This window comes from Adiantum capillus-veneris, chromosome 17, assembly GCF_014529385.1.
Source record: "Adiantum capillus-veneris isolate H3 chromosome 17, ASM1452938v2, whole genome shotgun sequence".
Taxonomy (NCBI): Eukaryota; Viridiplantae; Streptophyta; class Polypodiopsida; order Polypodiales; family Pteridaceae; genus Adiantum; species Adiantum capillus-veneris.
In genome coordinates, this window is record NC_140947.1 from 91726946 (window position 1) to 91752538 (window position 25593).

Here is a 25593-nt window from a genome sequence, read left to right on the forward strand (position 1 = left end):
GAAAATCTGTAAGTAAGAAAAATCCAAGGAATAGACCTTTGCCATTGGCGATGTCTTGGGACTATAGCCCTAGAAAATACCTACTGAAAAAAAAACTAAAATTTCAAAAAAAAAATGGCCCTACAACTTCTGTGAATGGGCTAAGTTATCCTCATCCAACATGATTTTCCCCTTGTTGCACAAGTGAGGGCACAACCGTTGGTGGACTCCTCTTCCAAATGAAGAAGTCTTCCAATGTTTAGTGCGCGGGAATGGATAGTTACCTGACTAATCAAGTCCTCCCATCCATGATTGAAAACCTTAGTTGATCCCCACTTACCACTTGGAACTCACACATGCCTCTTTGATATTTAATTACTACCACATTCTTTCAACATTTAAAATAATAGTTGATTTTAACTTTTCGGCACAATGATTCATTGAAACACGTACTGAAATCAATATTAGAAAATAGTCTTTAGCAAGAAAGCATCTTTAAACTTAAGACAAGGTTCAATACTTGAAAAACCTGACTTGTACTCAACTTGTCTCAAGCACACCTATACATGGGTGAAAAACGGAACCCTTCCTTATTCATAGTCTGGGGTGGTAAAGCATCACCCAAAGTTCGAGGCACCCATACACCAAAACATACAATCGGGTGGTTCCCTTAGGATAAAAATGGTATCTTAAGATATATAAATAAACATACACATGTACTGAGTAAAAACTCCTCGTACCGATAACCAACTCATCTATGGCTAAAAAGCCATCGTTACTCATCACCTGAAGTGAAAAATATATCAAGGAATCAAGGGTGTCTCGAGACAAGTTGTCTTAAGGATAATCTACCATTTCTTTTCTAGATCAAATAGGCTAACCCAACCCATTCTTTTGTAAATTGCTAGACTACAAACAATTGCAGGTTGGTTCCTTGGAAGATACCCTTCTGGTTTTCAACCAATTTTATCCTTTCCTAAGTCCTTAACCACTCTTTAACGAATGCAATGTTATTAATTAAAAATAATTTGAACTAGTTATAATTTAAATTATAACAAAGACCCGCCTTTGAGTGGTCAGGTATCTGTTGAAGCTTTGAAGCCCAAACACCCTCGTCTGTATGCCTACTGCTTGGTATGGCCTCATGATCGTGAGACCCCTTGGCCCTCTTTGCAATACTATCATCTTCTTCCATTGCTTGGTTTGTTCGGGTCCTCTTGGAAGCCATGAATTCTATTCTTATAAAAAGGACCTCTAATTATTAGATAAATTATCAAATTGTGTTTTTTACCATTCTATAACGTATTTCCATGACTTAGGCTAATTTCTAGACCCTGGGGAAATTTAGTTGGCTATAGAATATTCTTCTGGTTTAATACCATTCTCGTAACTATTTATACCTTAGTTTAGCCATAAGAATTTCATGATTAATTTTTAGGAACTAACCTGCTAGATTTTTCTTTATAATTGTAGTCAAAATTAGTAACTTCTTGACATAGTAGTTTCTTAATCGTTTATATGTATAAGGCCTAGATTCCTTAAAGGATTTCTAGGATCTTCTAATTATCTTATGGATTTTTGAGTCCAAAAATGGCTTATTTTTTGCTTGATATTTATTATAGTACTTATCTCATGAGAGACATATTTATCTCAACTTCCTAACAATGTATTATACCTCCACTAATTATCTTAAAAACTTTTAAATGGATTTACTATTTAATTTTCAGCCAGAAATAGGGTTTTTATGCCAAGATAATTACTAAAACTAATTAACTAATCATGAGCTAGTTATCTCAAATTATGTATGCTTAGATTTTTTTGATAAATATCTCATTAACTTTTAAGCATTTTTGCTAGTTATCCGCATTAATTTTCAACCAATAATAGATTTTTAGGCCAAGATAATTACTAAAACTAATAAAATATTTATGAGCTAATTATTGAAAGTTATTAACACTTAGATAGTTCTCTTAAAAATATACTATTAACTTATAAACATGTTTGCTAATTATCTCTATAAATTTTTAGCCTAAAACAAGATTTTTAAGCCAAGATAATTACTCAAACTAATTAACTATCTATGAGCTAGTTATATTGGGTTGTTAACACTGACATAATCTTTTGATAGATATCTCATTACCTTTTAAACATATTTTCCAATTATCTTAATAAATTTTCAACCAAAAATAGGATCTTAAACCAAGATAATTACTAAAACTAATTAATTATTTATGAGCTAATTATCTCCAATTCCTAACACTTAGATATTTCTTTGATAAATATCTCATTAAATTTTAAATATGTTTGGTTATTTTTCCTATTAATTTTCAACCAAAAATAGGGTTTTTAAGCCAAGATAGTTACTAAAACTAGTTAACTATTTATGAGTTGATTATCGCAAGCTATTAATGCTTAAATATTTCTCTAATAAATATGTCATTAACTATTAAACATTTTTGCTAATTATCCCCATTATTCTTTACCAAAAACAAGGTTTTTAGGCCAAGATAATTAGTATAATTAATTAAATAATTATGATCTATTTATCTTGAGTTTTTAACACAATAATATATCTTTCATAATTTTCTTATGGTTAATAGGGTACTTTTTTTATTTTCCCATCAATTCTAAGCTTTGAAACATACAGATTTTGTTTAATTAAATATTGAAATTAGTTGAAAAATTATGACATAATTTTTGCAGCTTTTTATCACTATGTATCAACTCTCAAAATTACTTTGCAATTAAATAAGCTTAATTGCTATATTTCCCTTTAATTAAGGTCAAAACTAATCAATTTCAGTCCTAGTATAGGTCAATAGTTAGTTATATTACTAATCATAATTAAGGATTAGGTAATCAACAGTCTAATAGTATATAAGAAAGTAATTAATAATAGAGAGAGGTCTTATCTTCTCTAATTAATAAGATAATTAAAGAAATTAGACATAAATTAATATCATTTACTAATTAATTGAGATTAACACTAATTACCTCGCTTAACCACTAGACTTTTTTCTCACTTCGTGATTTTTGTGAAGTATCTCTCTAGCATGAGAGATATTTGGCTAGGAGTCCGAGTCTGAGAACAATTGTGAAACTTAAGGGCCCATTAATATTTTTTTTGGTACATAGTGGAATTTTTTAGCAGTATCTTGCAGCTCAAGTATGCCTCCAACTCCAGATGGCACCAACTGCTGCTAAATTAGTCCCTAGAAGGTCAGTGCTGGCCCTTCCCAGCACTTGTCCACTTTAATTTTCAACCCTACTAATTTTCAAGCCTATTTTTTGCTTTATCGGTAAGTATTTGGAAAAATATCTAGTAGGTTATGATCAAATTCTTGGGTTTTAATGATTACTAAAAAATTTCAATTTTTGTATCCAATTAAAGTAAATGTAAAAACTTCCAGAGGCCATAGCGGGGTCGATTTTCACCCAAATTCAGTTTTGAGAATTCTTAGTTATAGTATTGTCGTGCTTAAAGTTCCAAAGATACCAAGCCTTGCTAAGATTAGGCAAGTTATCATTGATTTTTCAGAATTAAGCCTCTTTGAATAGGCTTACTACAATTTTCCTTAAGTACATCAACTGAAAATCTTACAACTCGCATGCTTTGTCTCAACAAGGTTTGTAGAAGGTACGAATGACAGATCATCCACTTCCTGCAGCACAATTTCATTAAGAGATAGTATACCAACTATGGAAAAAACCTCCCCACAAATATTAAATAGTCAATGTCTACCCGGACAAAGTGTTTTCAAGAGCTCAAGTTTTAGTATTGTTATTAATTTTACAACAAATGAGAAAAACAAAAAAATTGATGTAATCCTTTTTGTTGCATTAGAAATATACATTGAATCTTGTTCATTGCTCTTCCTTGGAAAATGTTGCAAAGTATTCTGGGATTTTGGTTCTGTGTGAGTGATCCTCCTTCTCTTGCCTTCATCTCTTGATAGAAACAACATGATCTGCTTTTGTTGTTGGCTGCACATTCAGGTTGGTGGGCGCTATTTTCTCAATCTCTACTTTAGCATGGGGGTTTCTTTTGTAGAAGCAAGACTGACCGCTTATTGCAAAATAGAGGATGCTTGTCATACACCAATAATTGTCCAGGGTGTGTGATTCCACATGCTAGACCATATGTTGCTTGTGTCAAAAAATATTGACTCCACAAGCCATACACACATGGGCCTTGACCAAACATTGTCAATGTTGCTTGCTTCTCCAAAAGCATAATCTTGTCTGTATACCATCTCATGAGGGCCCCTCCTCGACAATACTAAATTAAAATAAACCAATGGTTTCAATGTAATTTGTCAAAAAATGAATAACATTTGCCTTGTAAACTAATACAAATCTCAATCTCAAAACATTTGATACTAGCCACCTACTTAGTAAGCTTCCCAAAGGGATTTAAGACACACATATGAAATGGATTGTTCTTTAAATAACAAATAATGCATACTCTTAAACAACCATGCAAAGCTTCACTAGTCAAATCAAAACACATTACAAAACAACTCATTAAAAGATTAATCTTTTTGAACAAAAACAATTATATGTGATATGAATGCACATCTATGCTTAAGCAAAATGCACTTTAAAAAAGCACCATCTGTATTTAATTTTGAGTTTGTACATAAAATATAAATCTTAAAAATTTTGCCAAAGTCTTCTTTGTACGGAGACCTCTTTCTCAAAAAAAATCAGCACACCCTTTTCTTTTCTTGGGCTCCCACATGGGATTTTCATCACAGAATTTCTTTTTCCAAAAAAATTGTCCACTTCATCTTGGGCTCCCACGTGGGATTTAAGGATTATCTTACACATTAAAATCAAACAGTTTCCACCTCATCTTGGGCTCCCACGTGGAATTTAAGGATTATATTACACATTAAAATGGATAGCTCAAGACACCCGGTCAAGCCATATGCATAGGTAGAAGAACTGAAGGTAAAAATCGATAGCTCAAGATGACACACCCGGTCAAGCCATATGACCATGTGACAAATTGAGACTATAGAATTTGTAACTACATGGAAAGAAAACTAACAATCTTAAAAACTTTAACGCTTTTTATCGTAAAGAGGCACAACTACACATTTGGTAAGAATGGATAGCTCAAGAGACCCAGTCAAGCCATATGCATAGGTAGAAGAACTGAAGGTAAAAATTGATAGCTCAAGATGGCACACCCGGTCAAGCCATATGACCATGTGACAAATTGAGACTATAGAATTTGTAACTACATGGAAAAAAACTAACAGTCTTAAAAACTTTTAATGCTTTTTATCCTAAAAAGAGACACAACTACACATTTGGTAAGAATGGATAGCTCAAGAGACCCGGTCAAGCCATATGCATAGGTAGAAGAACTGAAGGTAAAAATCGATAGCTCAAGATGGCACACCCGGTCAAGCCACATGACCATGTGACAAATTGAGACTAAAGAATTTGTAACCTGAGGAGAGCTAAACATGCTCATATGATTATCTTAACCATTATAGTGTACCTGACCTATGTCCCCTTTCCTAAAACCAGTTATATAATAGTTCTTTGCCTCACCTTTGCAATGCACCTTCCAAGCAAAACTAGCATGCGAATCGAACTCTAAAATTCTCATAACCAAATCATACTAACTAACCACTGCATCGAAGCGCCTAGACTGTGAAGGCGCTTTGTTTGTTATTAAAAAAAAAACGTTCGTCATGTGCCATCCCTACCCGGCTCTTTGAGCCTGCCGTGCCAAGCCTCACTGCTCGCCCTATGCTCCATGGTGACGTGTTCTCCTCCCCGACACCTACGGTCATTCTCCACCTTTGCTTTCATTCTCTTTTGCTTCACACCACCAGGGCATCTCCAAGGACCGTACTCACCTGAGAGAGCATTTTCGAAGATTCTGGAGATTTTTCGATTATCTTGTAGCTAGTACCACCTAATTGATATGTATTCCTAATGGCTTCAAAAAAATAAAAACCATTGATTTGTTTAGAGATTCCAATTTCAGATAAGGGGTGGCAAGCACATACATCTTTATGCATCATGCCGCCATCCTCATCCGTTTCGAGTGCCGGTCCGTCCTCATCCTAATGAGCTTAGTCTGGCATTTTTATGCGGCGCAAATAGCAGTCATGCATCTTGGCCCATCCCTAGATTGCTATGGCCACCAGAAGCACGACCACAAGTCATGTATCACTTCGCTTGCAAGGTGCTGGCCTCCCATTGTGAGCGTCAGCACCAACTGGTCCTCACATCGTCATCATCCTTGCCGAAGAAGTCTAAAAAGAGGAAGCTTTGCCACTACAGAATCTTGCATCACAGCGTATAGACAAACATCTCAAGCATAGAAACAATATACAATTTACAGATCAACATTAATTGAAGAAAGAGTTTGTGGAAAAGCCTTGCTAACTTGAAACAAATTTAGAATCCAACACTGGCTGGCAGTGGTGAGCGTAGATCTAAAGCCAATGTCTACCAAGTGAGGGGGGATACTAGGAAGCTAGAGAAGTTAGAACAGCATCGGTGAAAATTTCACTTAAAGAAACCTAACAACCTTCACTGAGGACAGATCTGAACATTGTTTTCAAACAAGAGGATTTCACAGGCTAGCTACATAGTCAAATATAAACAAACTGACAACAAATTCATTATACTAGACATAAATGGAACTGTAACATCGGATAAATGGCAAAGAAGGCATGACGAAATAGCATTTCACATAATAAAATAGAATAAAGAATGATAGAATGAGATCTTAAAGGCACTCCTCTTGAAGGCAGTCGCAATTTTCAGCCTCTTTGCGGACAGTGGCTCCCCCTTATCATCCCTTCATGTGGCTCCGAATTTGGCCCTCCTGCTCTTCTCATCTAACTGGTGGCCCCTGCAACCTGCGAGCTCGCCCCTTCTTTGTGGCCCATTTCTGCATGCTTCGGGGCTTGTGCTTGATTCCATAAGAAGATGTCTATGAATAAGCTGGAAATGCCTTCTCTATGCATTGAGCACTCATCTTGAGTTAAAACCTTCAATCACTTCCGGTGCACAAAATAGTAATAGCTCCTAGAACTGCCAGTCACATTAGGGCCAGACCTTAAAAGGAAGTTTAAAAGAGATGCTACGCGTTTCTGAGAGTTTGAAGGAATCGCAACAACCAGTTCAAAGGATAAATAAGATGCTATCTCCCTATTTCCGATCAAATACCTATAAGATTATAAAGCATCTGATTGGTTTTCCCTTGAGCACAACATGTAAGTCAGGGCAGAGACCTACATCGGAGATAAAATTTTTGGTTCCTTCTACTTTCATGAAAGAGATGTGCAATAGACAAAGAGAGAGAAGAGAGAATGAGTACTGTGAGTGAAGGTTCCATGAATGATAAGAGAGAGAGAGAGAGAGAGAGAGAAAGAGAGAGAGAGGAGACTAACATCGGATGCAGTCCCAAACCCCCCTCCAAGGCCCCCCCTCTCTATTGCTAGAGAGGTATTTGCTTTAGATTGCAGAAATGCTGATACAATGAATCTAGATGCTGAGATGCTGATGGGATCATGCGGTAGATGCTTGGAGCTGAGAGGCTAAGGGCTGAAAATAGAAAATGCTAGTGTATCTAACTTGGATCTGCAAACTGATGAAGCTAAGGGCTGATTTGCTATGGCCGATGCCGAGGGTGCTGCTGATGATGATGACAATGACGTGTTGAAATATGAAAAAATGTTGGTGGTATATGCTGAGATCTGTAACTTTTGGAGAGGCTAAGGCTGAAATCTGAAGTTAATGGATAGGCTAAAAACTGAGGCTGATGGATAGGCTGAAATTACCAAGCTTGATGCAATGTTGATGCTGACAACATGTACTAATCTGCGACTTTGAGGCAAGGTGTTCATGGAAAACTCCAGGGCTGAAGAGAAGGAAAAATGCCATGGATGTAGTGTTGTGGTCCTGAGGGCAAACTGCCCATGCATGGTACTGACTTGTGGTTCAAGTGGTAACCCATTAGGAAGGAAATGTTGGGTCGAGCGGGCTCCAGATGAACCCCACGACTATAAATAAAAATACCTTACTTATAATAAGTTAATGAACCTGCTGATAAGAGGTGCTTCACATGTTAAACTACCTAGGCCAAGTACTAGTGCTAGAGCATGGGAACACTCCCTAGTGCCTAGACTAGCAGACGCGATGTTCAAAGTGCAATCAAAGGGTATGCAACTACTTTGAAGTGCCTGGACATGCACGTCCTACAAATAGGCTCACAAAGGTGCCACCAGAACACTTCCTAGGTTGTCCTAAACCCTAGAAGTAGGAGTGGCAACTTGTCCACATGCACATAGGGTTGAGTGTGCACATGACAATTACTGGCAAGCAAGAAACCCTTCCTTTTCACCAAAACTTTCTTTGTGAGGAGCTATGGATGCATTTATTAAAAAAAGGGGGGGGAAACAAGTTGGTGCTATAAATTGACCTGAAGTTGTTGAGGAACAAGAAGGAAATTGAAAAATTGGAAAGGTATCCAGATCTTCCAGTTAGCAAAAACAACATTGAACCAGTTCGGATAAACATAGAAATAGCAATGAGATGGGATTAATAAAATGAGAATCTATAACAACTTTCAATTTTGAACCATAGAGAAGGTGCTTAGCTCTATAACCTGCTTCAGTTTTGGTACTATTTCATGGGAATGCGCTTCCAACGTCATCAAAGCTAAGATGAACACCCCAATAAAAATGAGAGAGAACAAGAACTGCAGACAAGTTTGGACTTATGAGAAGCGTGACTTTCTTTTAAAAAAGGTTTGAACTTATATGCGATATCCAGTATAGCTACAGTTCTAACCTGATCCAATATAAGCCTAGCCCTTGCTCTTAATGTTCGTGGTCCTGGTAACCACTTGCTCAAGGTTAGATACTTGCACCAAGCAGATTGATGAAATGCAAAATACTTCATCACAATTTATCTATGACAAATGCCCGAAAAAAACTCGGTACAAAGATGGAGACAAGGTTGATTATAAACAACCCTTCCATGCAAAACTCGTGCTACTGTGCAATGTTTAAAATGGCACTGCCAATCATCAACAAGTCGCGAATATGACGAGCAACTAGAATATAGGAAATAATAGCTAGAAAACTTCAATAAACTGTTAAACCCTTCATGATAATCAAAAACATTGTAGAACTGTTGGACTTTTCACACCAATTGGCAAAATGCAAGGAAGAACAGCAAGGCAAAGCAATCATTGTGGAGTTATGAACTCCACTCCCCAGGGAGTAAATACATCCCCTATCTGCATTAGAACTGTTGGATTTCACACCAATTTGCAAAATGCATCTCGACACTTAGGAGAAACCCCAAACACGCCCTCTCTCTCTCTCCTCCCATGGCCTCCATGACAAGCAAAGTGGCTTCCCCCATGGTTTGCGGCCACCACCAAGCGCCTCTCTGTATTCGAATTGGAGACATGCTTTCGGACCAAGTAAAAAGAATTAACCTTTGAAACGTCCAAGAGAAGTTTTGAAACGTTTTGTGAAGTTTCTTAGTTGTGACAAATATACACATCAGCCCTCAGCTCCTAGGACTATGCACAAAACCATTGGTATGATGATGAGTGCAAAGGCTTTACCACACCCTACGAGCACAGAGAGCTCTAGGGAAGATGACATAGCAAGAGGCTAGAAGACAAATGAAGACTCTCACATGTTCTAAACAGTAAACAGGATGATATCCAACCAAAAATGAGTCTCTCAGTTGTCCTTCCCAAAATCATTACTAAGCCCCAACTTGTTGAACCCAAATCACTGGCTAAAGCGTGATGCTTTAGACAATGGGCTAAAGGGCGAGGGGCAATGCTTCAGACATTGTGGATAGCAGGAAATGAGAAGCAAAAGCATGAAAAAGGACTCTCTTTGAGCAGTAAATTTTCTCAAGAGGCACTCAAAGAACCCAAACAACAGGCAATCCAAGACCTTGAACTGTCCTTCACAAAATCACTGGACAAATCGCTCTCACCTTGCTGAAGTCTGGAGGCTTCCGAACATGAAGGCAAGAATGGCACGCTTTGACACGAGCGCTTGAAAGCAGATCTTCAGAAAGTAAAAGCAGAGAGTACCCAAATCCGGCACGGTCCGGCAGCAGCTTGTTAACATGCACGGCAATTCCAAGAGATTACAAACACATGATTACGTGAGGAAAGAGTATTCCCCATTTCCTTGCAAAAGAGCAAGGGATTTCCCCTGTCAATGGCGACCAACTATGGAGACCGCTTGATTAAAAGGGATGTGTGCAAGTAGGGGTCCGTCACATGTAGCTGGGAGTGTTCGGGAAAAGTGTGCCTCAGCTTAGCCTTGAGCCGGTTGCAAAATCAAAGTAGCCGGTTGAGGGGAGGGCAAGAAGAGAAAAATTCGCTTAAAATACATGAAAGATAGTGTAATTTTGCAAAAATACTGGCTAGTATCATAAAATTTCTGGTTCAGATTTGTCTTGGAGGGATTTTTGTATGTTTGTGAAAATAGTTTTTTTCGAACACTGCTGATGTAGGGCTGCGGGCAGGTCGGCTGTCACCCTTTTGGCACATGAAAGGTTGGTTGGTGCCTTTCTTCAATCGATGTAAAGCCACTTTTGAGCAAGGTAGAGGTCTCCAAAGATGAAGGCAAATTTGAGAGAGAGAGAGAGAGAGAGAGAGAGAGAGAGAGAGAGAGAGAGAGAGAGAGAGAGAGAGAGAGAGAGAGAGAGAGAGAGAGAGAGAGGAAGATTTAGTAGAGTAAGAGAGAGAGATTGAGGCAACCTTGATGTGCATAGTTTGCTAAGAGAGGCAAGGTCAAACATGAGCCTATAATATTGTTGTTATTTGCTGGGTTGATGAGAAATTTGAAGGCTTGGACAATATTTTGAGCTTTTCTAATATGGTAATGGGATCTTATCACAAAAGGAACCATTACTAGACTATCTATTGTTTCATGGAATAGTGTCATCAAATTGAAGGTAATAATTTGTTCCAACCGGTAGAGAAGGTAATTAAAGCGCTACCTATAGAAGAGCTAAATAGCTAAAGTTGTATCGGACACCCTTTGAGCACTATAGTATCGTCCAAGTATTTGGTGTAGTTCATACATAAGGGTACATTGTTGTCATCATGTTGCCATGAAAGGTGGTGAAACAAATATAGAGTGAAAATCTATGTTCTCACGATGTGTCATTTCTACATGTGAACTAGCATAATAAATACCAGCTTTAACATTCTCTCTCCCTCTCTCTCTCTCTCTCTCTCTCTCTCTCTCTCTCTCTCTCTCTCTCTCTCTCTCTCTCTCTCACTCACTCACTCACACACACACACACACACACACACATAACAGGTCTTGAGTTCAACTCTCCTCGTCGGCTAGGTATCTTTGGGATAGGTTCCTACGACGTTAAAACTCTTCTTCTTCTTCTTCTTCTTCTCTCTCTCTCTCTCTCTCTCTCTCTCTCTCTCTATATATATATATATATATATATATATATATATATATATATATATATATATATATATATATATATATATATATATATATATATATATATATATATATATATATATATATATATATATATATATATCCAATGTGTGACAGGTCAGAGAGGAATTAGGATGTATTCTTGTTCTTCAATGATTGACATTTTGTTGATGAGTACACTTATGTGTTATCTTTGTGGACATAATCGCCTGTTTTGTGAGGTAATATGTGACAAATTACATGCTAACCACTCAAAAATGCATCTCAATTGTCAAAAAGGAATGAAAATTAGAAAAGTTTGATCAATCCGACCAAAATAGATACATGGGTACTTTGGAAATTTAAAAAATCTGAAGGGTATTTTGGGAATTTCGACAAATCAGAGGGGTTTGAGCTTGGCTTTAAGAAAATAAGCAAATTTAATGTAATTACCGACAAAAGCTTCTAGTTTTGACCAAAAAAACGAGAGAATTGCAAGTTTTCCATGAGAGGCTTACCAATGTATTTAAGGTGGCTCAGGTAGTTGAATGTAGCCCCAATGTAACCCCCCTCCCCCCCCCCCCCCCCCCCCCCCCCCCCTCCCTTATGTGTACGTTATGAGTATGAAATAATGAGGGGCTACCCCTATTGTATACGCTTATGTACAAAATCTAAAAACCCCCCTATTGTACACTCACGTGGTACCGTACGGAAAAACACAGTGAACCCCAGGCTCCCACAAGGATGAGGGATGAAGTTATCATCATAAACAACTAGTTGTGAGAAGTTAATAGCAAGGATTATTACATATATAAGAAGTGTTAATCCATACACAACTACAAAAGAAAGAAAACTCCACCTTTTGATTTTCATCTTCCTCAAGTAGTGCCTCAGTCCATAAGTTGATGGCACTATCCATGTTGGGTGGCGCCCTGGATGTTGAGGCCAATGAGGATGTCAATGAATTGATTTCTCTCATGTGTGTTATTCCCATCTTTTCTTGCACTTCCTTGAACTCCTCTTCTATTGGAAGTGTCACCTCACACCTGGCTACATCATTGTAGATCATTGCAAGTGCACTTGTTGGATCTACAAAATCACCTTTTGACACATGGGCATCTATCACAGAGTAATCGTCATGCTCAAGGTCTATGATGGAAACATCCTCTTCTAGATTCTACACCACTATGGCAAGGAAATAGTCCTCCCACAAGTCAAAAAGCTCCATAATATCATTGAGCATTACATACTGCAAATCACCAATCGGATGGTCAAAAGGACACTTGTAGGCAAAGCGCCTAATGGAAGCTATACACCCTCCAGAACCTGTAAGGCTTCACTTTGATGAGGTGCCAAGTTGTCACCCTTCGCTGCACCCACATGCTCTCCCAAAGTAATGTGCAATTATACAATGAAACCTGCATTGTATTCAGCCTTCCAACATTTGATGTCATTCCTTTGCATGTGCATCGAAATCTTCAACTAACTCCTTGAGAAAATGTGTTTCTTTGATGGATCAAAATTTATGTCCTTCATATGCACACAACATATTCCTTGCATCTCAACTATTCCGCCAACAGTTTGTTGGTGGTAGGTGTGCTCAAATTCTGCAAGGAAGATATGCCCCACAACTATCCACTCTTGCAGAAAGAACTTCGGATTAAACATTGGCCTGACTTCTGCCTTGCGGTGATGGAAAGCCAATACGGTAGAAAAAATTAGATAGCTTGTCGTTTAGCATTTCTTGAGAGCAAGGCACCTACTCTTCAATCTCGATGTGAAAAGGAACCTTTGTGGATGATATGACACACAATGAGAAGTAGGGAGTGACTAAGAAATATGATGTGAAAGATGGGGTGCATGCTCAACTCACTTAGACGATTATGGACACACAATTGATTCTTATTTATAGGCTTCTCACAAAAGGTCATGATGTCTATACATATATTAAAATATATGAGAATGTGTATATCTATACACACATATGTAAATATAAATATAAATATAAATATAGATGTAAATACATAAATATTTGTGTGTGTCTGTATATTGCAAGGTCACAATACAACGTGAGAGTGTGTTGCAACAGTGAAAATATACTTTATGCTCCTCATGTTGTGTTGCAACAGGTAGTCGGCGATGAGGTGTGAAACACTAGACATACCCATGGCCCATTGCATTGTGGTGTGACTGCCATGGGGCAGTAGTGCACAACGCAATGGGCTATGTATATGTTGAACATCGACTTGTCATCGCGTTGTGACGTGACTACCACATGTACCAATCGCGACATAGCACAATGCATTGTGGGTATGTTGAGCATCCCACATCTCATCGCATTGTGGCGCGACTGTCACGTGTACTAGTCATGACACAATGCAATGGGTCATGGATATGTTGAGCATCTCACATCTTAGCACATTTTGGCACAATTGCCACATGTACCAATCTTGCCACAACATGATGGGCATGGGTATGTTGAGCATCTCACATCTCATCACATTGTGGTGTGACTGCCACATGTACTAGTCTCACCACAACATGATGAGATGTGAGATTGTTGAACATCTCACACCTCATTGCATTTTGGCACGACTGCCTATCATGGCACAATGTGAGGAGCCCTGTGTATCTTTTCTAGTCAACCTCTCCTCGCTCTGTACCGTGACCTTGCAACACACACATATAAAAATATATTTATGTGTGTGTATGTATAGACCCACAATGTACTGCCACATGTCATCCATGCATTTGGCCGGGAACTTCCAAATGTAGCACGACCTGCATTTAGGATCATAATCATGACAACAATCATCCTCTCAATGTCATAATTATGTGTGTGTGCTCTAGATAGAATGTCCCTCTCACTCTTGTCAACCACTTTTTTCTATTACGTATCAGTTCTCTCTCTTAGCTCCCACAATCTTGTTTGACCTACCTTGGTACTCATTTAGTTGTTTTCTTTCCACTCTCTCCGATTCCCATGTCGTTAGCCATTCCTTGATGGCTTGTACAAAGCAGACTGCCAGGAATGTTTTCCAAGGTGAAGGATTTTCTAGCAGGGTGACATCTGATGTTGGTCAAGCATCAACATCACATGTGCCAGGAGAAACTATGCCTTGTCTATTTGCAACCATGAAAAGCAAGAGATAAGAGAATAATCAAAGTGTCCTATTGGATCTTGAGAAGCTCCAAAAAAATATTTCTCTAGCTATACCAAAGCTACCTTTTTAGAGAGCTGTCCATGAAATCTGCGATAAAAAAAACCTTAATTTCACATGGTCTCGTAGTGCTAAGGGTTGCCTCCATGAAGCCACAGAGGATTTTTTTGTCAAGCTATTTTAGGATAGCTACATTATGAATCCCTATTCCCACAGATCAACACTCATGCCACGGGATTTGAACTCCCTTTGGCTCATCAGGTTTAGGTATGACAAAACATCGGTCCCTATTTGGTATAACCGACCAAAAGATGGACAACATTTTGAGAATCCCACTAGTAGGAAAGGTCAAGGTAGTTGACATTTCCATACATATCCATCGATATAGCACCCATCTCAATATAGAATGGGAATTTCAAAGACAAGTGGAAGCACAAGAATTGGACATTCAAGTAGAGGAGGAAGTGCATAATGTTGAGCACCAGGAGCAACGATTGGCAACGATGCAACACAAAGCTAATGTGGATTCCTTGGAGTGTCTTTACCCACATTTTGGTGTTTCTATTGTGGTATGGGTATATGTCCTCTATTTTTGGGCCCCATGAGATCAACATTTTGGGGGATCTTAGCAAGGAGATGACGGACTCAATCATTAACTGTTTTTGTGGTTAGTGATTTTTTTCCCCATCTTGTGTTGGTAGCAAGTTTGTTGTGCATTTTGCATGATAGAATATATATTTTCTTGCATTTTTGTGGTTTCCAACCTTGCATGGAATGTCCAGAGTGAAGTTGATGTTCTCTACTCCCAGTTTTTTGTAGTTCTCTCATCCAAGAACACATCGATGGTGGAGGTAGTTGAATACCCTCAACATGGTGACATTGAAGGTTTTTTTGCTAGCTTACAATGAACAGTAAGAGTTGTCATTAATAACAATCTACCTTCTATGTGTATGATGGAAACATGAAACTCAGTTGATCTTAGTTGTTCAAACAGCTCCCATTGAGGTTGGTTTCTTTGGTTGTGGAGTGAAAGTGTTGCTACCTTGCAAACTATATGCATGGTTTCCACTGTAATGTTCAAAGGTCAATGGAGTCCTTTCTTGAGTGTCACAAGCTATTTGTGAAATTTTTATGGCACTTAATTCCAATTGTTTAAGGTCTATTCAAAAGTTGGTAACTACTCTACAGGCACTAATCCAGGAGGAGATATGGGAAGAGATGACCATTTTGAGTTGCAAGGTCCCTAAACAGCAAGACGGGCATTCGTGTGGCTAGAGGGTGATAATGAACTTAGAGCTCTTGTTGGAGCGCATGTATGGGAAGGAGCATAGAAGCATAAGCACTTGCTTTTTGTTCATCACTATCCCCATGACTTATAGCCTCTTAAACTAACTTATGGGGTTGAATGATTTTGCAGGCTAGAAAACTAGTAGATTATACATATGTGCATGTTGATTTGTTCTCGACCACATTGGTTGAGAACATGATCAACCTTGTAACAATGCGCTTGGAAGGAATGCACGATGCATTCATGCCGCCAACACCAAGGCTCCTCCATAGACTCAACCTAGGAGATACCTCCAGGTCCTCCAGCAACTCAGCAGCCTATTCCCCATCACCATTCACCAGAAAACCTCTCCTAGGTCATCCCCCCTCATCACCCTCCACCCATGTCTGATTCCCTTGCCTCTTCTACTCACCAATGAACACCATCCTCACAACAACCATCGCTCCCTATCTCACCCTCTATCCCTCATGTCCCAGCCTCACCTATTGTTGGAGATCATCAAAACACTCATTGAAATGTACTCATATGTACTTATTGAATGAAAAATTGGGTACAACGTTTCCTATGTATTGATCATTGTATGATGTTTACAAAAGTGTTGTGTACAACTTGTAGGGAAAATGGCATGCATATGCCGTCTTGGGTTTATGGTAAAGTTCTTCATTTTAGGATCTATGAAACTAGTCTTTGTACCAAGCTATGTAGCACACAACACCTAGTATACTGTATGCAATCTGTGCACATATTACCATAGTTTCCTTTCTCTTGAATACCTGCAGCACAAAAAGCTAGAGAAGAGTTGAGTCAACATGATCACAATGTGAAAGTAAATTAAATAGACACAATAACTAGTGGACATGCAACATAGTACCTTTCAAATGTTTCACTTGGAAATGAATTTTGCAGGCATGTTGAGGTCGATCTTGTTAAGAAAATCCTCTCACACCTGTCTTAGGGCAACATTACTTCTAACGCCAACAACTGTCACCAGGTCATTTTCACACATTACTTCAATTGCTTTGAAGGGATTACTAGCATCCTCACATAGATCTAGGTCCATAGCTACCAAGTGACCTTTTACCCAATGACACCTTATGTAGTAGAAAGAAACTACGAAGTTTTGTGATGCTATCATACACTTGCACACATTTGATTGTTTGTCCACCTTGCACAAAATTCCTTCAAAATCATGGATATCCCAAGCATCATCTAGAAAAACGAGGAAGCTTTTTGACTTGGAGATGAACATGGTCTTTGTCTTTCTAACCTCTTTGCCGTGTAAGAAGTCTATAAACACATGTAATGGCATGAAGATAGAGACACGTACCTGCGTGTTTGCAATGTTTGGTTGTAAGCACTTTTGAATTTCCTGATAAAGCTCGAGTCTAAGACACTCACAAGTTTTAGAAGCCGGGATTGGCCACTCAGTACCATTCTTTGGGGGAGATGAATTAGGGTGCCAAAGCCATGGGTAGAGCGGGGAGCATAGAAGAAGTTGTAGAAGAAGATCCCCCTTTTTGCAAGTACTCTTCTAGTCCTATTTTGTACATAAGCTCTCCCAATGATGCATGAAAAGAATCAAAGATTCCCATTATGCACTCCATTGACTTCCAATCATTTCATCTTCTGAGGGATACTCCATTATGCACTCCATTGACTTCCAATCTTTTCATCTTCTGAGGGATACACATCTACAACAGCAAATGCTAAGATAATAATCTCAAAATAAATTCACAAAAGAGATGGCTATCAAGTATAGTAAACGCACAGTTAGGTCTATTAGGAGGAAAATCCAATGGTTCTTCTTGCAACCACAGCTCAGAGTGCATATATGCATGTTCTATGAGAATTTCCTTTATGGACTTCCATGTCTAAGATAGGAAACTCCAATGGTTCTTCTTGCAACCACAGCTTAGAGTGCATATATGCATGTTCTATGAGAATTTCCTTTATGGACTTCCATGTCTAAGATAGGAAAAAGTCTTTCACACATCCTTTGTAGCTATTGACCAATTCGTTACCCGCCCGCTTTCTTCTTCTTGTCTACAGAAGAACCCAACTGCCAATGGTTATTGTAGTGTATAGCCATCGACCATGGTCTAGGTCAAGGCAATTGAATTTTTTTTTTGACTTGATAGGTGTAGATGATTGATGAGATCACTCTTCTCCATTGTTGTTTTCTCTATGGACTAATTGAGGGAACACATAGAAGATGAGGAAAAGCAAAGAAAATGCTGGGAAGAGAGTTTCACATTTGGAATATGCAAGATTCCTTTAGAAAAGTGCACTTGCATTCAATGTGATTTACACCACATTCGACCTACCTCTATCCGGGCAAAAGGATGATTCGCGCAAATTGCAGCGTATCTTTTATTCCAAGGTTTTTAAAGCAATGAAAAAAATCATTTAAAAAATGTAAATTTTGGAGATAGAAATGAAATAAATTGGAGCTATAGTTACGGTAGGCCAAATTCTATTGGTTGGATGGCATTCTCTCTCTAATGCCAATAGGATCAAAATTGAGTCCAAATGTTCCCTAATGTTCACAAATACCACAATATGTACATTGTAGCATTTTGGTCCCACACATGAAAAGCATTAAAAGTGAGGTAGATATTTTTAGTTTCACATTATACACGTTGGTACAGCCAAAGTGTGTCGACTCTAGAAGGTGGCATGGACAGATATGTGCAGGCAAGCAAAAGCTTGGCAAAAGGAAGGAGCAACTAAGAAGATGATGGGTTGACAAGCAGCAGCGGGAATGTATGCCTGATGTGGTATATAGGCCAAGGAAGGCTCCATGACGGGCTAATTGGGGAAGCAAATGAAGGAGATGAAAAGTGCAATTTCTTGGCCCAATAATGTAGGGCTTGAAGTGCTGAAGGAGTAGGTCCAAACGGCTCATCAAACTGAGCTACGGAGCCCAAGTTATTGAAAGATGAAGGTTCATCGTGTTGCAGATTTTTGCTGGACAGGACAGCTATGGACAAGTGGCCCAGGCAGGTGTCAAAGGTTATAAGTGTAGTGCTTGCGGTATGGAGCATACCTGTCTTCTCGGATTGCAAAACGGAGCTCGGGTTAGCAAGATATAGTCAATTGAAGTTTTTTCGGGGGGCAGTTCTGAGCTCACTTGCCTGCATTGGGAAATGCACCATCTGGTGTTTTCATGGGCTTGCCAGGTATTTGGTACAGATTATGCAGTGTATGATGCTAACGGGAAGTGATTGCACGTCAAACGGAGTCCGGAGCTGGGAAATATTGGAGTCGGAAGATTAGGTGCACTTGTCCGGATTGGTTTGCAGTCTTGCAGATGATTTTTTTAGTTTTTTATGGCCTTGGATAGCGGGCTCAGGTGAGTCGGAAGATGACGAGGTCTGCACGGCCCGGGGCTGGTAAAGTGGGAATTGGGCACAGCTTCACAGCTTAGCGACTGGATCACTGGGTACCAGTTGGCAGGCAAGACAGACCCGGGGATGTCACTTAATCAAAATGTAACCTATCACGTGAGTTCAACAGAAGGGTATTTAAAGTTCTTGAAACTTACAAAAATATATATATATAAGGGAATTATTTTTTCAAATTTGAAAGATTTACAGATTTTAAAAGAAAAGGGTACATTATACTCCTTAAAAAAATCACAGATAAGGGGTTTTACAAACATGTCTTGAACGTACGTGATATGGTAGTTTTACACATAGTGAACCCCTCGAGAAGACATACAAGGGGGAAAAGTAGATTTTTTTGGGGGGTTTTTTCAAGTTTCTTCAATGCATGGAGGCTCAGTCACCAAAGGGCCGCCATGTGGCACTGCAAATATCCCACATGGGGAGCGAGATGTGGTACGCATGGAGTATAAGGGCAGGAGTGCATACCCTTCATTGACATCAAATGGGGAGCAAGGAGCTTAGGCTCCCGTGAGCCATGGCGGACAGTGCGAGGCACTGCATCGGCGGCGCGAGGGGCGTTGGGCGCTAGTTTTTGGTGGCACGACTGTGTGAAGGAGGAGGTGAGGCGACGCAGTAAGCGTGCTCGTTGAGCAGGTGGCCGACGGTTGTTGTAGCACCATGCTGACGTGGTAGCATCCAACAGGGGTTGCCTGCGACCGCAAGGCCCACTTTTTGAACTTAGAGGGAGAGGGCAATAGCGACCTCGCTATTGCCTCCCCCCTCCCCAGTTTGTAATAGGGGTTGTGTCCCACAACAGAGAGAGAGAGAGAGAGAGAGAGAGAGAGAGAGAGAGAGAGAGAGAGAGAGAGAGAGAGAGAGAGAGAAGAAGGGCGGCAAGTGTAAAACCAATCAAGGGGAGGAATCCCACCAAAACTTTAGCAAGGGAAAACTTGAAAATTTCAAAGTGCAAGTCAAAAATGGAAGCCCAAAGGTGAGCCGAGCAACCAAATTGAGTAAGTATGCACCATGCAGATGCCAAACACCAAGAAAATGCCAAGTGGTAGCCATGCAAGGGGAATTTATAAAAGAAGCTCCAGTTTTAAGTTGTACGAGCTAGATAGCTCATATTTTTTTCATTTTTAGCCTTAGCCAAGCCTTATAAAAGGGAAAAGGAGTGATTTTTCAAGGGCTTTTTTGCCAGAGGGAGTGATTGAAGGTTTCAAGCCTGTGTAGTGCAAAGCTTGCCATTGGAGTTGCATATTCTACTGTACTACCTCCCAGTATTAGCCCCTACATCTTGTGTTGCTTCTCCCCATCCCCCCTCTTTTCTCTTGCTCTTTGTGTACTTGCCGGTGTTTGCAGAGGGTTTGCCTGCAACTTGAAGGGTGTCACTCAAAGAGTACAGTTGGGGTGTTTTGTGAGTCGAAAAGGGTGAGTTGAGCAGTGTGGGAGTGTTTATGTTGTAGGGTGTTTCTTGCCAGGTGTGAGGCGGTAGTTCGGTATGCTAAAGTGGGATTGTTAGTGCAAATTAGCCAATTTGAAGGTGTTATTTGAGAGGTTAGGGGTGTTGTGGAATCCCTAGGCTATAGAGAGGCAAACATTTGGTGTGCTGGGTGTGTTCCCTATTCCCCCTCTCCATCTTCTGGTGCCCCCACGGAGGACCAGCTGATTGCTTGTCGGTGGTGGTCAAAGACGATTATTTCCAGCAAGAAGAGATGGCAGCACATAGTTATGGACAAGTTTTCATCGAAGAAGAGGATCCGAAAGAGTGGATGGCCGATTTCAAGTTGTATATGTTATCACTGCATATGCCAAATGAAGATAGCAAAATGCAAACGATTCCGTTGTTGATGCGGGGAAAAGCAAAGACATGGTTCTATGCTTAGGAGGGAGAGCCAAGACTTATGTGGCCGGCGTTGTGGGCCCATTCTCTACAAGATTTTTAAAAAGAGCTATCTCTTGTCGATTTGGATGCAAGATTGAAAAATTTGAAGCACGACGTGAACGAGGAATTTGGAGTCTTCCTCGCCCACTTTGAAGAGTGTTGGAGGGACTTTGCAGTGGCCATGCAATTGGTTAATGGTGGTGAGTACTTTAAATTGGAAAATTTTATGGCTTGTTTGCATCCCAAAGTTTGTGAAAAGGTGGATTTTGAGGGCCCGAAGAATTATAATGGGGCTGTTGCTATTGCACAATCTAAGAACCAAAAAAAAAAGAAGAAGATTGAGCAAGGTGAGTTGGGGTATGAGGTGATGGTTCCCAATCCGACTTCGAGTCCAAGAGAAGAAGCTCAAATGGAGAATCAGCCGAATCGAGGGGTAGCAGCCATTCCTCAACAATGGGTACGTACAGTTCAAGATTTGTCTGAGCAAATGCAAGAGTTGCATTTAAGTGTTGTGGACTGAGGTCAAGCAAGGACAAGAAGAGGCAAGGCTAGGCAATTGCCTAGCAGGTGTTACAATTTCGGAGAGGAAGGTCACTATGCTCCAGATTTCCCTCACCCACTAAGGGAAAAGGGCGGCATGTATCCTCTGTTTGGTCAAGGCAGGGGCTAGGCACAATTTAATGGCCAAAGAGAGCAGCAAGCAGTTGAAAACCAAGCATAGGCGGCTCCATCAGGTAATGATTAAGTACAAAGGGTTAACATTATCGGTGTTGTCAGGCAGGAGGTTCACATTATGGCCAACAAAAGATCACGGGGTGAAAGAGAGACTGATATGGAATGTGAAACTAGAGCAAAGAAGGGGAAAGAAAAGGTAAATGAAGGTAGAGAGCAGCCAGAGCCAAGCAAAAGAAGGCAAAGACGAAGAATTACTCAAAAGGATTTTTCAGTTGGGATGCGGTAATCCGGAGTATGATCTGGTAAGAGATGTTCAAAATCAAAAGGCTAACATCACTTTTGGACAGCTGCTTGCATTAAACCCTAAATTAAGAAGTCAATGGTCAACCAGTGTCAGTACCAGGCTTCCTCGAGTGGGAGGAGATGTGCATGCGGTACAGAATCTAGCCTTAAGGGTGGGGAGTCCGACCAATGTGCTTCCAGTGGTGGATGTTTTGCTTGAGAAGAAGAAACATGTTCAAGCCTACATTTATGGTGGTGCCCAAGTCTGTGTGATTATTGAATTTGCTATGAGGGATATTGGCATTAAAGCTGTTGTCAGGTCCAATGTGCGAATGAGGATGGCCAACCATCCCAAAGCTCGGTGTTTAGGAGTGGCACAAGATGTGAAGGTAAAGGTTATGGGAGTTGAATGCTTAATCGATTTTTTTGTCATGAAAGCAGGAGAAAACGCTTATCCAATTATATTGTGGAGTCCATGGTTGTTGGCAGTTGGAGCTAAGCAAGATTGGGAGATAGGGGTATTTACCTTGCCGGATCGAGAAAATGGAGGACAGATTGTGTTGGATCTAAAGACAAAGGAGAGCCATTTTCATCCATCAGCCGGTGGAGATAATCAAGATTTCAGTACCAATTATGAGTATGAAATTGAGTCTACTTATGATGAAGAGTTGAACAGTGTCGAGGAGGAGGAGAGTGACGAAGAGTCACAGTAGACTCTACCATAGCAAGGAAAGGTATGCTAGCTCCTGTTTGTAGTCTGAAGGCTAAAGAGGTGGAAGATATGCTAGGTATAGATTTAACAAAGCAGGAGAAGTAAGGTTATATGGGCCTATGTGCATCCTATCTCGACCTATTTGTAACAGGGTATAAAGATGTGAGGGGAGCTAAAGGAGTGGAGCATCAGATCCTACTTAAAGAAGGATACAGGCCAAAATCCCATAAGCTCAGTAGGTTGGGAGATATTCAAAAGGAGGTTCTATGGCAAGAGATCAACAAGTTGCTCGAGGCAGGTATTATATATCCAGTAAAAGAGTCTGAGTGGGTCTCTCCTGTTGTCATTACCCCGAAGAAAAATGGAAAATGGTGAGTATATGTAGACTATAAGTCTTTGAATGCTGCGACCAAGTTTCAGGATGAAATTTTAAACCAGGTTGCCGGACATGAATGCTATTCCATTATGGATGGTTTTTCAGGATATTTTCAGATTGGTATTGCTTTGGAGGACCAATTAAAGACTACCTTCATTTCTCCATGGGTTGCTTTGCCTACCACAGGATGCCTTTTGGCCTGGTGAATGCGTATGCGACATTTCAAGATTGAATGAACAAGGTGTTCGGGCCATACTTGGGTAAGTTCATCAGTGTTTATGGATGTTATTGGTTGCTATAGTTCCAGCGCAGAACATTTGTCCAAGTTAAGGCTATGTTTTCAAAGGCTCGATGAAGAAGGAGGTCAATTGAATCCGAAGAAGTGCTAGCTAGCACAACCAAGGGTTCAGTTGCTGGGTCATGTGGTATCACAGAATGGAATTGAAGCAGAAGTGCTAGCTAGCACAACCAAGGGTTCAGTTGCTGGGTCATGTGGTATCATAGAACGGAATTGAAGCAGACCCAGCTTCTTTTGGATGTTGTCTCAATATGTATACCCTCTTCAAAAAAGGGCTCAACAGGTGCATGGATTTCAATGGGATGAGGAAGCTCAAGAGGCATTTGACGAAGTGAAAGGTATTCTAGGTCAGCTACCTACAGTATGCCCTCCTAACCATGAGGATGATTTTTATATTGTTGTGACGGTGGGGACGGTGGCTATTGGAGCAGTATTGCTACAAAAGGTGGGGAGGATTTATAAGCCTACTTACTTCAAAAGCAGGATCATTAGTCCAAGGAAGCTACTTATACGGAGGCGGAACAGTGGGTGATGGCTTTGGTCTTTTCCTGCAGGAAGTTCAAAGTGTATTTGATTGTTCGAAAATTTTGTGTGTTGACTACTAACAATCTTTTGCCTGAAGTGGTGCTACACTTAAAGCCATCAAAACAAGTCATGAAGTGGGTGATAGAGCTTCAAGAGTTTGAGTTTGAGTTTGAGCTCAAAGTGGACCACACAAGACGGTCTCATTTGGCGGATATCCTAGTCAACAAGGAGGTGGAGTTACCAATTTATCCAAGAGTGGTACGAGAGGAGGATAAGGAGGAACCCGACTTGGAAGGGGCCTTCACTATGTGGTTTGATACCAATTAGTGTGGTCATTCAAGACTTGCATGGCACAGTTATTTTTTCCAAAGCTTACGGCTTGGAGGAGGTGCATTACTCTACATCTGGGACTCAAGCAGTGCATTGAGTTTGGCATACCAAGGTTACTAGTAAAAGGTGATGCTCTACTAGTTGTCAAACAACTTTTGGGCCAATGGCAGGTCAAGAGGGATTCCCTCAAGAATTGTTTTTTCTCCATAAAGAAGCTATTGAAGTTTTTTGAAACAGTGCAATTCAAACATGTGAGAAGAGAGCAAAACCAGGAAGCAGATCGGTTGGCTAGCGGTCGTGTTCAGACTCATGTGTTGAGTTTGTATGTGGGACCGGCTACTTATGCAGGTAGAGAGACTTTGAAGGATATTGATGATTTCTTGAGTACAGGTCAATGTTCTGACGGGCTTTCCAAGCTACAAAAGAGGAGAGTTGTTCAAAGAGCTAAAAAGTTCACTCTAATTGGAGAAGATCTTATGGTGCACGGTAGAAATGGGGTGCTATGTCGATTCCTTTACAAGGAGGAGAGCGATAAGAAATATGTGGTAGTGGCCATAGACTACCTTACCCGGTGGGTCGAGGCTAAAGCGGTCAAAGAGGTAAATGCACATATTGTTGCTTAGTTTGTGTTTGATTGCATATGTTGTCATTTTGGATTGCCTTTGGTTCTTATATCGGATCAAGGACAAGGGTTCAAAAGTAAGTTGGTGCGTGCCCTGGTGTCAGGACACCGGCACGGCCGGACTAGACAAGGGCAAGGCCGGGCTAGGCAGTGTGGAAATGGAGTCCAACTAGGGCAAAGGGGTAGGGGCCATGCTATATAGTGGGTAGTTGGGTGGTGGACGCATAGGTTCTAGTTCCCCTTGTCTAACATTGGTATCAAGAGCTTGGTTCTCTTTTTGGGAAAGGCACAACTGTGGAGGAGGGGAGCCACACAAACTTGCATGAGCAAGTTGCATGTCGGGGTCAAGGGACCGTGGAGCACCTCTCCTGTGAGGAGGACGACAAGCCAAAATCCGTGGGCAACTCCCCTTGCAAGGAGAAGCCGCCAAGGCGTGACCTGCACCAAACCCAACCCTTGCGGGCTCTACGGCATCGCACCGGGCGGGGGAGTATTTATCGACCCAGGGCCAAAGCCCCTTGCGCACTGCAGTGACCGCCATGGCCTCATCTCCTCCCTCGCACGCTACTGTAAGCGGTCATAGCCGTTGAGCTTGTGTCTTTACACATTGAA